Source organism: Drosophila novamexicana, unplaced genomic scaffold, assembly GCF_003285875.2.
Source record: "Drosophila novamexicana strain 15010-1031.04,08,12 unplaced genomic scaffold, DnovRS2.1 tig00002203-arrow-arrow-pilon, whole genome shotgun sequence".
Lineage (NCBI taxonomy): Eukaryota > Metazoa > Arthropoda > Insecta > Diptera > Drosophilidae > Drosophila > Drosophila novamexicana.
The window spans coordinates 1-13,794 of NW_020824959.1; positions in this window are offsets into that span (position 1 = coordinate 1).

The window sequence follows — 13,794 nt, forward strand, 5'->3', positions numbered from 1 at the left end:
CCACTCCCTATATAGGTTTTTTGACACGTCATCTATAATGGCGATATTTTTTCCAAATGCTACCATTCACCTTAAGGTCATCATGTACTAATTTAATAATACATTTATATAACTTCATTATTCTTTTTATTTTAACATAATTGACTTATGCCGGCAAGGCAACACTCCACAGTCATATGAATTTACCATATTTAAAATTTTTCATATGACATGCCTTGCTCGACACCACTCCCTATATAGGTTTTTTGACACGTCATCTATAATGGCGATATTTTTTCCAAATGCTACCATTCATATTAAGATCGGACCACTATATCATATAGCTGCGATGGGAACGATCGGCCGAAAATTAAGTTGTTGTATGAAAAAACAATTTGTTTTTCAAAATATCTTAACCAAACACGGTATTTATTGGTTTTACCGTACTGCTCATACTTAGGCAAAATTCTATTAAGATCGGACCACTATATCATATAGCTGCCATAGGAACGATCGGTCAAACACTAAGTTTTTGTATGAAAAAACATTTTGTTTTTCCAGATATCTTAACCAAACTCGACATTTATTAGTTTTACTATACTTATATATAGGCTAAATCCTATTAAGATCGGACCACTATATCATATAGCTGACATAGGAACGATCGGTCGAAAAGTTGTTGTATGAAAAAACATTTTGTTTTTCAAGATATCTTTAAAAAACTCGGCATTTATTACTTTTACTATACCCCCATATATAGGCAAAGTCCTTTTCAAAACAGACCACTATATCATATAGCTGCCATAGGAACGATCGGTCGAAAATTGGAATCTTGTATGAAAAAAACACTTTATTTTTCAAGATATCTTGACCAAACTCGGCATTTATTAGTTTTACTCCTCATACATGGGCAAAATTCTATTAAGATCGGACCGCTATATCATATAGCTGCCATAGGAACGATCGGTCGAAAATTAAATTGTTGTATGAAAAAATATTTTGTTTTTCAAGATAAAACCCGGCATTTATTAGTTTTACTATACTCCTTATATATAAGCAAAATCATATTAAGATCGGTCTACTATATGATATAGCTGCCATAGGAACGATCGGTCGAAAATTAGGTTGTTATATGAAAAAACATTTTGTTTTTCAAGATATCTTGACTAAACACGGCATTTATTAGTTTTACTAGACTCCTTATATATAAGCAAAATCATATTAAGATCGGACCACTATATCATATAGCTGCGATAGGAACGATCGGCCGAAAATTAAGTTGTTGTATGAAAAAACAATTTGTTTTTCAAAATATCTAAACCAAACACGGCATTTATTGGTTTTACTATACTGTTCATACATAGGAAAAAACTCTATTAAGATGGGACCACTATATCATATAGCTGCCATAGGAACGATCGGTCAAACACTAAGTTTTTGTATGAAAAAACATTTTGTTTTTCCAGATATCTTGACCAAACTCGACATTTATTTGTTTTACTATACTTATATATAATCAAAATCCTAGTAAGATCGGACCACTATATCATATAGCTGCCATAGGAACGATCGGTCGAAAAGTTGTTGTATGAAAAAACATTTTGGTTTTCAAGATATCTTTACCAAGCTCGGCATTTATTACTTTTACTATACCCCCATAGGCAAAGTTCTTTTCAAAACAGACCACTATATCATATAGCTGCCATAGGAACGATCGGTCGACAAGTTGATTCTTGTATGAAAAAAACATTTTATTTTTCAAGCTATCTTGACCAAACACGGCATTTATTAGTTTCACTATACTCCTTATATATAAGCAAAATCATATTAAGATCGGACCACTATATCGTATAGCTGCGTTGGGAACGATCGGCCGAAAATTAAGTTGTTGTATGAAAAAACAATTTGTTTTTCAAAATATCTTAACCTAACACGGTATTTATAGGTTTTACTATACTGCTCATAGATAGGCAAAATTCTATTAAGATCGGACCACTATATCATATAGCTGCCATAGGAACGATCGGTCAAACACTAAGTTTTTGTATGAAAAAACATTTTGTTTTTCCAGATATCTTGACCAAACTGGACATTTATTAGTTTTACTATACCCTTCATATATAGGCAAAGTCCTTTTAAGATCGGATCACTATATCATATAGTTGCCATAGGAACGATCGGTCGAAATTTAAGTTTTTGTATGAAAAAACATTTTGTTTTTCAAGATATCTTGACCAAACTCGGCATTTATTAGTTTTACTATGCTCCTCATATATATGCAAAATCCTATTAGGATCGGATAAGAATAGCTGCCATAGGAACAAAACTCGGCATTTATTACTTTTACTATACCCCCATATATAGGCAAAGTCCTTTTCAAAACAGACCACTATATCATATAGCTACCATAGGAACGATCGGTCGAAAAGTTAATTCTTGTATGAGAAAAACATTTTGTTTTTCAAGCTATCTTGACCAAACACGGCATTTATTAGTTTCACTATACTCCTTATATAAGTTAATTCCAAAGTTTATTAAACGATGAAAAAAATTATTATTTTTAGGGAAGCAAGACTTCCTTTATTTGATGGTAATTTGCAACTGAATAAACTTAAATCAATTCTAGCCCTAGTAACCTGTGGCTTAGCGGCAGCGGCGTTGGCAGCGGCGTCGCTGCTGATGTTGTTGGCCCGTTGGGCAATTCTTCTTGGAATTTTCGGCGGTTGCCAGTCGGCGCGTGGAGGAAATGGCACAGACACCAAGTCAGCATTTCGCTGCACTTCTTATGAGGTGTTGCAATGCTTCTTATTGGGACTGTGTGAATTTATTTGTTGTTAACTCTTCCCCCTTTAATTTAAGCTTGTCCTCAAGCGATCATCAGAAGAAAGGTATGTTGTTGAACCTGAGGTTATTGGCATCTGTATTTTGTATTTGGATATGTGCTGGTTCTTTTCTGGGTCTCTCTTGTTCTTTGTTCAGTTGCAGTATTATATTTTTCTTATTTTTCTTCATTACGTGTAATACACAGGTAAGAAGGATGGCAACTGTGAACAGAGTTATGAAAGCGACTCTATTTGCTATAGAGTGCGTCTGAAGTTTTTGCATGTTTTTTATGTTATTGATGTGCAATTCTTCAAGTGCTTCCAGAGAAAGAATCTTAATTCTTTCGTTTTCTATTGGGGTTATTTGTATTGTGGGATTTCCTGGGGTCATAAAGGTGACCTCTAGGTTGCTGAACTCTTGGTTGTTGATGAATAAGGTTTCGTTCCAGAAGTTAATCATGTAGGTGCCCCTCACACGTTTCTTCTCTTCTTGCCATCTAATAGTGCCGTTGAAGTCGTTCACTAGTATAAGTCCATCGTCGATTTCCTCGATCTCCGGGATATGATCTGCATTGCTAAAGCCACAGAGCGCTTGCTCTCCACTAACTAGCTTAGGTATACAATTATTAGTATTCAAGTTTACAATTTTTGATTTGTTACAAATTTTAATATTATTGTATCTTTTACAATTGTTGTTTATGCCATAGATTGTTTTATTACAATGAAACAGTTCGTTAAATTCTAAATTTATTATATTGTTGTTTTTCACTACTGGCTTTATTAAAGTATTTTTGCATTCTATTTCTTCTAAATTTGGAATTTTTACAACATAAAACAGAGTGGTTCCATTATGCAAAATGGATACATCTGCGAATTCTAGCATTTCTTCAATATTTAAAGGTGGCATGTTACTTTTTTTAAAATTATCATTTACTATCTCTATTTCTTTTTCGCCAAGTAGGAATGTGTTTATTAAATTCAATTTCGCCCATTGTATGGCGTACTTAATATTAATTATTTCTTCTTTTATGAGCCTAATTTGATTTTGTAGGTTAATAGCTATCTCATCACTTATGAGAGATTCCTTTCTTATGCTATTGGTTAAATCATTTGAGATTTTCGTGAGTTTATTAATTCGCTCTTCTAATTGCCTGTTTATGATAAGCTGTTTATTGTCGTTTTCTATAAGTTTGTTTATGTTGTCGGTAAGCATTACTAAGTCGTCATTGTCCGGGCTGCCGGCTACAAACTTCCAAGCTGTGCCTATAATGTTGATCGCTCTAGTCTTACGTTTATGAAAAAGTGATATTGTGTTGAAAGTGACAATAGCTTGCGTTATTTCGTGCCGTAAAGTGTGGTATAAAGTATTGGTTCTTAAGTCTTTTTCGATGTAAAAAAGGAGATTATCTAATGCGTTTTTGATCTGTTCTAGCTCTATGACTTGTACGATTCGTGTTGTCGATGTCTGTAGTTTCCCTATTCCTTTTAGAATTGTAATTGTTTGTGCGTCTGTGTAGTTCAAGATATCCAAGTGTCCTTCTGTTGCCTTTATTGTCATCACTAATAGGAATCTGTAATTTTTATGTATTTTTTATGTTGCTTTTATGTATTATTTTGTCAGTTGTTGTTAGTACGGTTGTGTTTCTATTTTCTTTAACTATTTCCTTTTTGTATCTGGGTGACAGTTTGGTACCTAATGTGGTATTGACTTTGACGAATATTTCTTGACCTGGTATATAAGTTCGTATGTCGTTACGTTTTTTGTTATGATTCTGCATGTCGGTCGATTGTTTCTGTTTGAGTCTGTCAATGTTCTCCTGCCTAGCTTTTTCGTATTGGTCTGGGTCTGTAGTCACGTTTCTGCCGAAGAATATGTCTAATGGTCTCTTGTTAGTTGTCGAGTGTATGGTGTAGTTGTAGTCGTATATTGATTTGTTAAGTAATTCTTCGAATGTTCTGTGTTCCTGTTTTCTTTTGTTGCATCTCATAATATCTGATAGTGTTGAATGAAATCTCTCTACCTGACCGTTTACTGCGCTTTTGTAGGGTGGTGTTTTATAAACTTCTATATTTAATTGGTCCTGCATCATAAAAGTGATTGAGGCTGAATTAAGGGATTTTTCGTTATCTATTACAACGGCTTTAGGTACACCAAAATAAAAAAGGATTTCATGAAGTGGTTTTTTAATGTCTTCTATTGCCCTAGATTTGATTATTCGTCCCTGAGCTAATTTCGAAAATTTGTCTACTGCCGTTAGTACTAAGTTTTTTTCTGTCGTGTATATGTCGATGTGGATTGTATGTCCTGGGTATTCGGGGATTGGTGTTTCTTTGAGTTTTGGGTTAGTGGGATGCCTATCGTATTTTTCTTCTTTACAAACCTGACACTGTTTAACTAATTCTGTTATTCGTTGCTTCATTTTTGGGAAATAGAATCTTTCGGACAATTGCATTTTGTTTTCTAGTGCGTTGCGGTGGGCTCTGTTGTGTGTAACCAATATCTTCTCATCTTGTTCGGTTTCATTTGTTAAATCTTTTACTTGAGACTGTGTGAATCTAATCTTGAAGTTACTAAAATGTTGGGGATATATCTGCTGAATTTGGTTCATTATTTCTTCTGAGGTTATTATTCCATTGATTACGGATGGGTTTAGATGAGCTTTCAGTATTTGCGTAAGGTCGTGTTCTGAGAAATGTGGTCGAGTAATCGTATGCCTGTGGAGTGTTGGGAATGGGATATGGAATTCGTAATTTGTTTCGTTGGCTTTACTGAGAAATATCTGGTTTTTGAATACGTTAATTGGAGCTTCTATGCTCGGAATTAAGTTGTGGCTTGAACTGTCTGCACTGTGCTGGGTGGAGGCTACAGATCCAATATTATTGATCTCGGGGATACGTGATAGCGCATCGGCTACAATGTTATCCCTACCTGGCTTATAGAGGAGTTCATAATCGAACTCTTCTAGGTAAGCTTTCCACCTCTTTATCCTAGCGTTGCCGTTCCAACTGCTAAGAGAGTGGGTTAAGGGTTGATGGTCGGTGTATATTTTTACACTCGCTTTACCGTAGAGGTAATTCTTGAGAGCTTTTAAGGCCCAAATTATTGCCAACATTTCCCTTTCATTGGTGGCGTAGTTCTCCTCTGTTTTAGATAGAGTTCTAGAGAGGAAACAAATGGGTCGCTTGTTCTGGGATAGGACAGCCCCAATAGCAAAGTTGGATGCATCTGTTGTCAGATGAAATTCTTTGCTGAAGTCCGGGTAATGAAGTATTACCTCATTTGAAACTAGGGAATTTTTTACTTTATTGAATGCTTCGATCGCTTCTGAGTTGAGATTAATGAGCTTTTTAGCTGATTGGTTTTTGGACACACGTCCATCTTCCCCTCTTAAAAGAGAGGTAAGGGGCTTTGCCAACTTAGCGAAGTCTTTTATAAACCTCCTATAATAGCTGGCGAGGCCAATAAACGATCTTAAATGTTTGAGTGTTTTTGGAAGTGGGTACTTCCTTATTGTCTCAATTTTGCTTGGATTAGTTTCTATACCCTTGTCTGAGATGATAAATCCCAGGAATTCTACTCTGCTTTTAAAGAACTCGCATTTGTCCAACTGACATTTCATGTTGGCTTCTTGTAGAGTTCTGAATATGGCGGCAAGGTGCTGCGCATGCGATTCATCATCTTTGCTAAAGATAATGATATCGTCAATATAAATGAAGCATATTTTTCCAATATGCTCACGAAGGATGTCGTCAAGAGCTCTCTGGAAAATTGAGGGCGCATTCTTGAGACCGAATGGGAGTCGTGTAAACTCGTATTTTCCGTTGTTAACGGAGAAGGCAGTTTTTTCTATGTCTGACTCCTTAAGGGGTATTTGATGAAAGCCACTTTTCAAATCTAAGACAGAGAAAACTTTGTTATTGCCTAGCTGTGCTAGTACTTCGTTGATTTCGGGTATAGGGTATTTGTCAGCGGTAGTTTCTTTATTTAGTTTTCTGTAATCTATAACCATGCGATATTTCTTTTGCCCTGAGGCATCTAATTTTTTCGGAACAATCCACACAGGTGAATTGTATGGGGATCGGGAGGGTCGGATGATTCCGTCCTCTAAAAGTTCTTTAATTTGGCTGTGTACTTCGTCTTTTAAAGACATTGGAAATTGGTAAAATTTTGAGTATATGGGGGAATTGGTTTTTGTTCGAATCTCTGCTCTGACGTTGGTTGTGTATGTCAGTTTTTCGTCCGGATTGGCGAATAAGTGTGGGTGCATTTTGACTAGTTGATTAAGGCTATTTTTTTGTTCGTTTGTCATATGTTCTGTCCGTGGTATTACCGTGTTGACCGCCTCTATTTTTTTCTGTTTAATTGGTATGCAAATATTGTTTTTGATTATTAGTAGATTCTTGCTGCTTTGTATCACAGCATCTAGTTCCTTTAGACTGTCGTTACCTAATATGGCGTCGAATGATTTTAAGGTGGGTAAGAGAAAGAATTTTATTTTTATGTCGTTTCTATTGAAAAGATTAGCGAACTTGTGGTGTGTGATTTTAATGCTTCCGCCGACTGTGACGGCCTCAAAGGGTTTTTCGTTTGCGATAGGTTCGGACACAAATTTCGGTTGGACGTAATTTCTGTTTGATCCTGTATCTATTAGTATTTTGAGTAATTTTCCGCTCCCCATCTTACATTCTATGTAAGGAAGAGAGGAGCTCTTTATCCTAAAAAATTAATGTCTGAGAGTTCGTATTGGGTATTTTGTCCGTCATCTGATTCTTCAATTTGTTGGGCGTATTCGTTTAATGGCTGCTCGTATTCAGTCTGCTGTTCGTGGTTTATCATTGATTGTACGTATTCTTCCATGGTCACATAGTTGTCAGTGTTTTCTGTCTCGGTCTGTTCTTCTCCTGTTTGTATGTTAAAATTTCTTTGTTTTTTGTCCGTGGCGTTTGTTGGAGGTGGAGGTCTTTTCCCTACTTCAAAATTGGGTCTGTTCATGTAATTTATCATCCTCGTGCGGATGCTTTGGTCCACGTCCATTGGCTCTGGACGTGGTTGGGGTTTTGGTGCAGAAGGTCTATTGGGTGCGTATACTTGTTGTGGTTGTGTCTGGTAGGTTCGTTGGTTGGGGTATTGTGGAATCTGTCCGTTATTGTTGTAAGTCGGTGGTCCATGGTTTGTATTGGTTGGCCAAGGTGTATGGATCGGGAGTTGGGGCCTGAAGCTAATAGGTGGTGGCCTAAAAGTTTGGACGAAAGGAAGCTGAGCTGTTCGGGGTGGCAGTGTAGGTGGTGGTATATTTCTATTTGGGTTTCTGGCATGTGTCTGTTGATTTCTATTCAAAGCCATGTTAGTGCGATAGCTTTGATTCTCTAGTTTTAAACAATAGTGGAGGGCTGAAGGTAGATCTGCTGGCTCCTTTATTCCAAGGATCCGGGGTAAATCTCCCTTCAAACCTCTAATGAAGGTATCTAATGCTTTATCTCTGTAAATTTTTGTCATAAGGGTTTCAGATTCCCTATTTAATTCCATGCAAGCCGACTTTATTTAATATCAGCGACAAGTGGTTATAAACAACCTGGTAGAATTCTTCTACTGTTTGGTTGTTACCCTGCACTAACATTGTCATCTGATATTCTAATGTTCCCAGATCTCTTTTGTCTGCGTAGTGCAGCGTGAGACATTTGGAGATAGCGCTCCAATTAAGGGGAACATTATACGACTCGAGGGCCGTGTCTGCATTGCCAGTGATTTTGTTTCTCACTGTATGCAATATGCCAAAGTATTTTGGCGAACCTGCCTCGGCTGCATAGGCGGAGAGTATACGATCTACACTCTTCTTCCATGAGCTAAATTCCGCTGGATTACCGGAGAATTCTCTGAGGCTTTTTACAATGTCCGGAACTCTGTCTAAGTCATTCAAATTGTGGTTGGCAGTTATTGTTTGGTCGTCTACGTCACTAAACTCTCTAGAGGGGTTGATTAACTGCTTTACTAATGTCGGCAGTTGTTGTGTCAAAATCTGGCTAACCGTGGCTGCTATTATCTGCTCTGCGTTATTCGCCATGACTCTATTTTGTAAATGTTCGTTTTGTCTGTCGATATGTCGTTGTTGCTGTCTGTTCAAGTTATGTCCGCCTACCTGTGGTTGCTCTGATACTATTGGGGGCCTAACTAAATTGCTTTCATTAGCCATAAACGAGATATATTACTTATTTTGTATGTTTTAAGATGTTTTCTAAGTATATTTAAATCTAGTGTTAATTTCTTACTCTATATTTTAATTGAATTTTTGATAGTTTTTATGTTCTTTTTAAAACCAGTGGCTGGTTTCTTCCTTTTACTTTGGAGGGTCCCTTGGGAGTCGCAAAGTTGGAAATAGTTTATACTACGTTCGTAGTCTTTATATTTGTTTATCGTTTTACACTTTTTTATCTTGCTTATTGTTGTTGTTGTTTGGTATTTTTTGTTCTTATAATTATATTTTGCCTTTGTGTTAGTTTTTTGCTTGTTTTCTTTTTCGTATTTCACTTAATTTCTAACTTACAGTACTATTCCTGATGTGGCAACCTCCCCTGCCGGTCCGGATTTCATCCTTTTTGAAGCCTTTGGGTATCTACTGGGGATCCTGCGACCAGTCTTCGTCGAGAGTATCCTGCGGGCGGGCCTTACAGAATGCGTTGTCCACCGATGGGCCAAATTGAACAATTAAGTTCCAATTGCCTTTCGCGAATTTCACCAACCGTTGAATTTAATCACCGCGAGTTGCACTTGGTTTTTTTTTCGCGTATAACCGACTAACGCGTACGTAGAAGCGTTTTGTTCTTTTGTATCGCGAGCCGGTCCCTGCTCGGGCGCCAGTTAATTCCAAAGTTTATTAAACGATGAAAAAAATTATTATTTTTAGGGAAGCAAGACTTCCTTTATTTGATGGTAATTTGCAACTGAATAAACTTAAATCAATTCTAGCCCTAGTAACCTGTGGCTTAGCGGCAGCGGCGTTGGCAGCGGCGTCGCTGCTGATGTTGTTGGCCCGTTGGGCAATTCTTCTTGGAATTTTCGGCGGTTGCCAGTCGGCGCGTGGAGGAAATGGCACAGACACCAAGTCAGCATTTCGCTGCACTTCTTATGAGGTGTTGCAATGCTTCTTATTGGGACTGTGTGAATTTATTTGTTGTTAACTTATATAAGCAAAATCATATTAAGATCGGTATACTATATAATATAGCTGCCATAGGAACGATCGGTCGTAAATTAGGTTGTTATATGAAAAAACATTTTGTTTTTCAAGATATCTTGACTAAACACGGCATTTATTAGTTTTACTAGACTCCTTATATATAAGCAAAATCATATTAAGATCGGACCACTATATCATATAGCTGCGATAGGAACGATCGGCCGAAAATTAAGTTGTTGTATGAAAAAACAATTTGTTTTTCAAAATATCTAAACCAAACACTGCATTTATTGGTTTTACTATACTGTTCATACATAGGAAAAAATTCTATTAAGATGGGACCACTATATCATATAGCTGCCATAGGAACGATCGGTCAAACACTAAGTTTTTGTATGAAAAAACATTTTGTTTTTCCAGATATCTTGACCAAACTCGACATTTATTGGTTTTACTATACTTATATATAGGCAAAATCCTAGTAAGATCGGACCACTATATCATACAGCTGCCATAGGAACGATCGGTCGAAAAGTTGTTGTATGAAAAAACATTTTGGTTTTCAAGATATCTTTACCAAGCTCGGCATTTGTTACTTTTACTATACCCCCATAGGCAAAGTTCTTTTCAAAACAGACCACTATATCATATAGCTGCCATAGGAACGATCGGTCGAAAAGTTGATTCTTGTATGAAAAAAACATTTTATTTTTCAAGCTATCTTGACCAACCACGGCATTTATTAGTTTCACTATACTCCTTATATATAAGCAAAATCATATTAAGATCGGACCACTATATCGTATAGCTGCGTTGGGAACGATCGGCCGAAAATTAAGTTGTTGTATGAAAAAACAATTTGTTTTTCAAAATATCTTAACCTAAAACGGTATTTATTGGTTTGACTATACTGCTCATAGATAGGCAAAATTCTATTAAGATCGGACCACTATATCATATAGCTGCCATAGGAACGATCGGTCAAACACTAAGTTTTTGTATGAAAAAACATTTTGTTTTTCCAGATATCTTGACCAAACTGGACATTTATTAGTTTTACTATACCCTTCATATATAGGCAAAGTCCTTTTAAGATCGGATCACTATATCATATAGTTGCCATAGGAACGATCGGTCGAAATTTAAGTTTTTGTATGAAAAAACATTTTGTTTTTCAAGATATCTTGACCAAACTCGGCATTTATTAGTTTTACTATGCTCCTCATATATATGCAAAATCCTATTAGGATCGGATAAGGATAGCTGCCATAGGAACAAAACTCAGCATTTATTACTTTTACTATACCCCCATATATAGGTAAAGTCCTTTTCAAAACAGACCACTATATCATATAGCTACCATAGGAACGATCGGTCGAAAAGTTAATTCTTGTATGAGAAAAACATTTTGTTTTTCAAGCTATCTTGACCAAACACGGCATTTATTAGTTTCACTATACTCCTTATATATAAGCAAAATCATATTAAGATCGGTATACTATATAATATAGCTGCCATAGGAACGATCGGTCGAAAATTAGGTTGTTATATGAAAAAACATTGTGTTTTTCAAGATATCTTGACTAAACTCTGCATTTATTAGTTTTACTATCCTCCTGATATATAAGCAAAATCATATTAAGATCGGACCACTATATCATATAGCTGCGATGGGAACGATCGGCCGAAAATTAAGTTGTTGTATGAAAAAAGAATTTGTTTTTCAAAATATCTTAACCAAACACGGTATTTATTGGTTTTACCATACTGCTCATACTTAGGCAAAATTCTATTAAGATCGGACCACTATATCATATAGCTGCCATAGGAACGATCGGTCAAACACTAAGTTTTTGTATGAAAAAACATTTTGTTTTTCCAGATATCTTAACCAAACTCGACATTTATTAGTTTTACTATACTTATATATAGGCTAAATCCTATTAAGATCGGACCACTATATCATATAGCTGACATAGGAACGATCGGTCGAAAAGTTGTTGTATGAAAAAACATTTTGTTTTTCAAGATATCTTTACCAAACTCGGCATTTATTACTTTTACTATACCCCCATATATAGGCAAAGTCCTTTTCAAAACAGACCACTATATCATATAGCTGCCATAGGAACGATCGGTCGAAAAGTTGAATCTTGTATGAAAAAAACACTTTGTTTTTCAAGATATCTTGACCAAACTCGGCATTTATTAGTTTTACTCCTCATACATGGGCAAAATTCTATTAAGATCGGACCGCTATATCATATAGCTGCCATAGGAACGATCGGTCGAAAATTAAATTGTTGTATGAAAAAATATTTTGTTTTTCAAGATTAAACCCGGCATTTATTAGTTTTACTATACTCCTTATATATAAGCAAAATCATATTAAGATCGGTCTACTATATGATATAGCTGCCATAGGAACGATCGGTCGAAAATTAGGTTGTTATATGAAAAAACATTTTGTTTTTCAAGATATCTTGACTAAACACGGCATTTATTAGTTTTACTAGACTCCTTATATATAAGCAAAATCATATTAAGATCGGACCACTATATCATATAGCTGCGATAGGAACGATCGGCCGAAAATTAAGTTGTTGTATGAAAAAACAATTTGTTTTTCAAAATATCTAAACCAAACACGGCATTTATTGGTTTTACTATACTGTTCATACATAGGAAAAAATTCTATTAAGATGGGACCACTATATCATATAGCTGCCATAGGAACGATCGGTCAAACACTAAGTTTTTGTATGAAAAAACATTTTGTTTTTCCAGATATCTTGACCAAACTCGACATTTATTTGTTTTACCATACTTATATGTAGGCAAAATCCTAGTAAGATCGGACCACTATATCATATAGCTGCCATAGGAACGATCGGTCGAAAAGTTGTTGTATGAAAAAACATTTTGGTTTTCAAGATATCTTTACCAAGCTCGGCATTTATTACTTTTACTATACCCCCATAGGCAAAGTTCTTTTCAAAACAGACCACTATATCATATAGCTGCCGATCGGTCGAAAAGTTGATTCTTGTATGAAAAAAACATTTTATTTTTCAAGCTATCTTGACCAAACACGGCATTTATTAGTTTCACTATACTCCTTATATATAAGCAAAATCATATTAAGATCGGACCACTATATCGTATAGCTGCGTTGGGAACGATCGGCCGAAAATTAAGTTGTTGTATGAAAAAACAATTTGTTTTTCAAAATATCTTAACCTAACACGGTATTTATTGGTTTTACTATACTGCTCATAGATAGGCAAAATTCTATTAAGATCGGACCACTATATCATATAGCTGCCATAGGAACGATCGGTCAAACACTAAGTTTTTGTATGAAAAAACATTTTGTTTTTCCAGATATCTTGACCAAACTCGACATTTATTAGTTTTACTATACCCTTCATATATAGGCAAAGTCCTTTTAAGATCGGATCACTATATCATATAGTTGCCATAGGAACGATCGGTCGAAATTTAAGTTTTTGTATGAAAAAACATTTTGTTTTTCAAGATATCTTGACCAAACTCGGCATTTATTAGTTTTACTATGCTCCTCATATATATGCAAAATCCTATTAGGATCGGATAAGAATAGCTGCCATAGGAACAAAACTCGGCATTTATTACTTTTACTATACCCCCATATATAGGCAAAGTCCTTTTCAAAACAGACCACTATATCATATAGCTACCATAGAAACGATCGGTCGAAAAGTTAATTCTTGTATGAGAAAACATTTTGTTTTTCAAGCTATCTTGACCAAACACGGCATTTATTAGTTTCACTATAC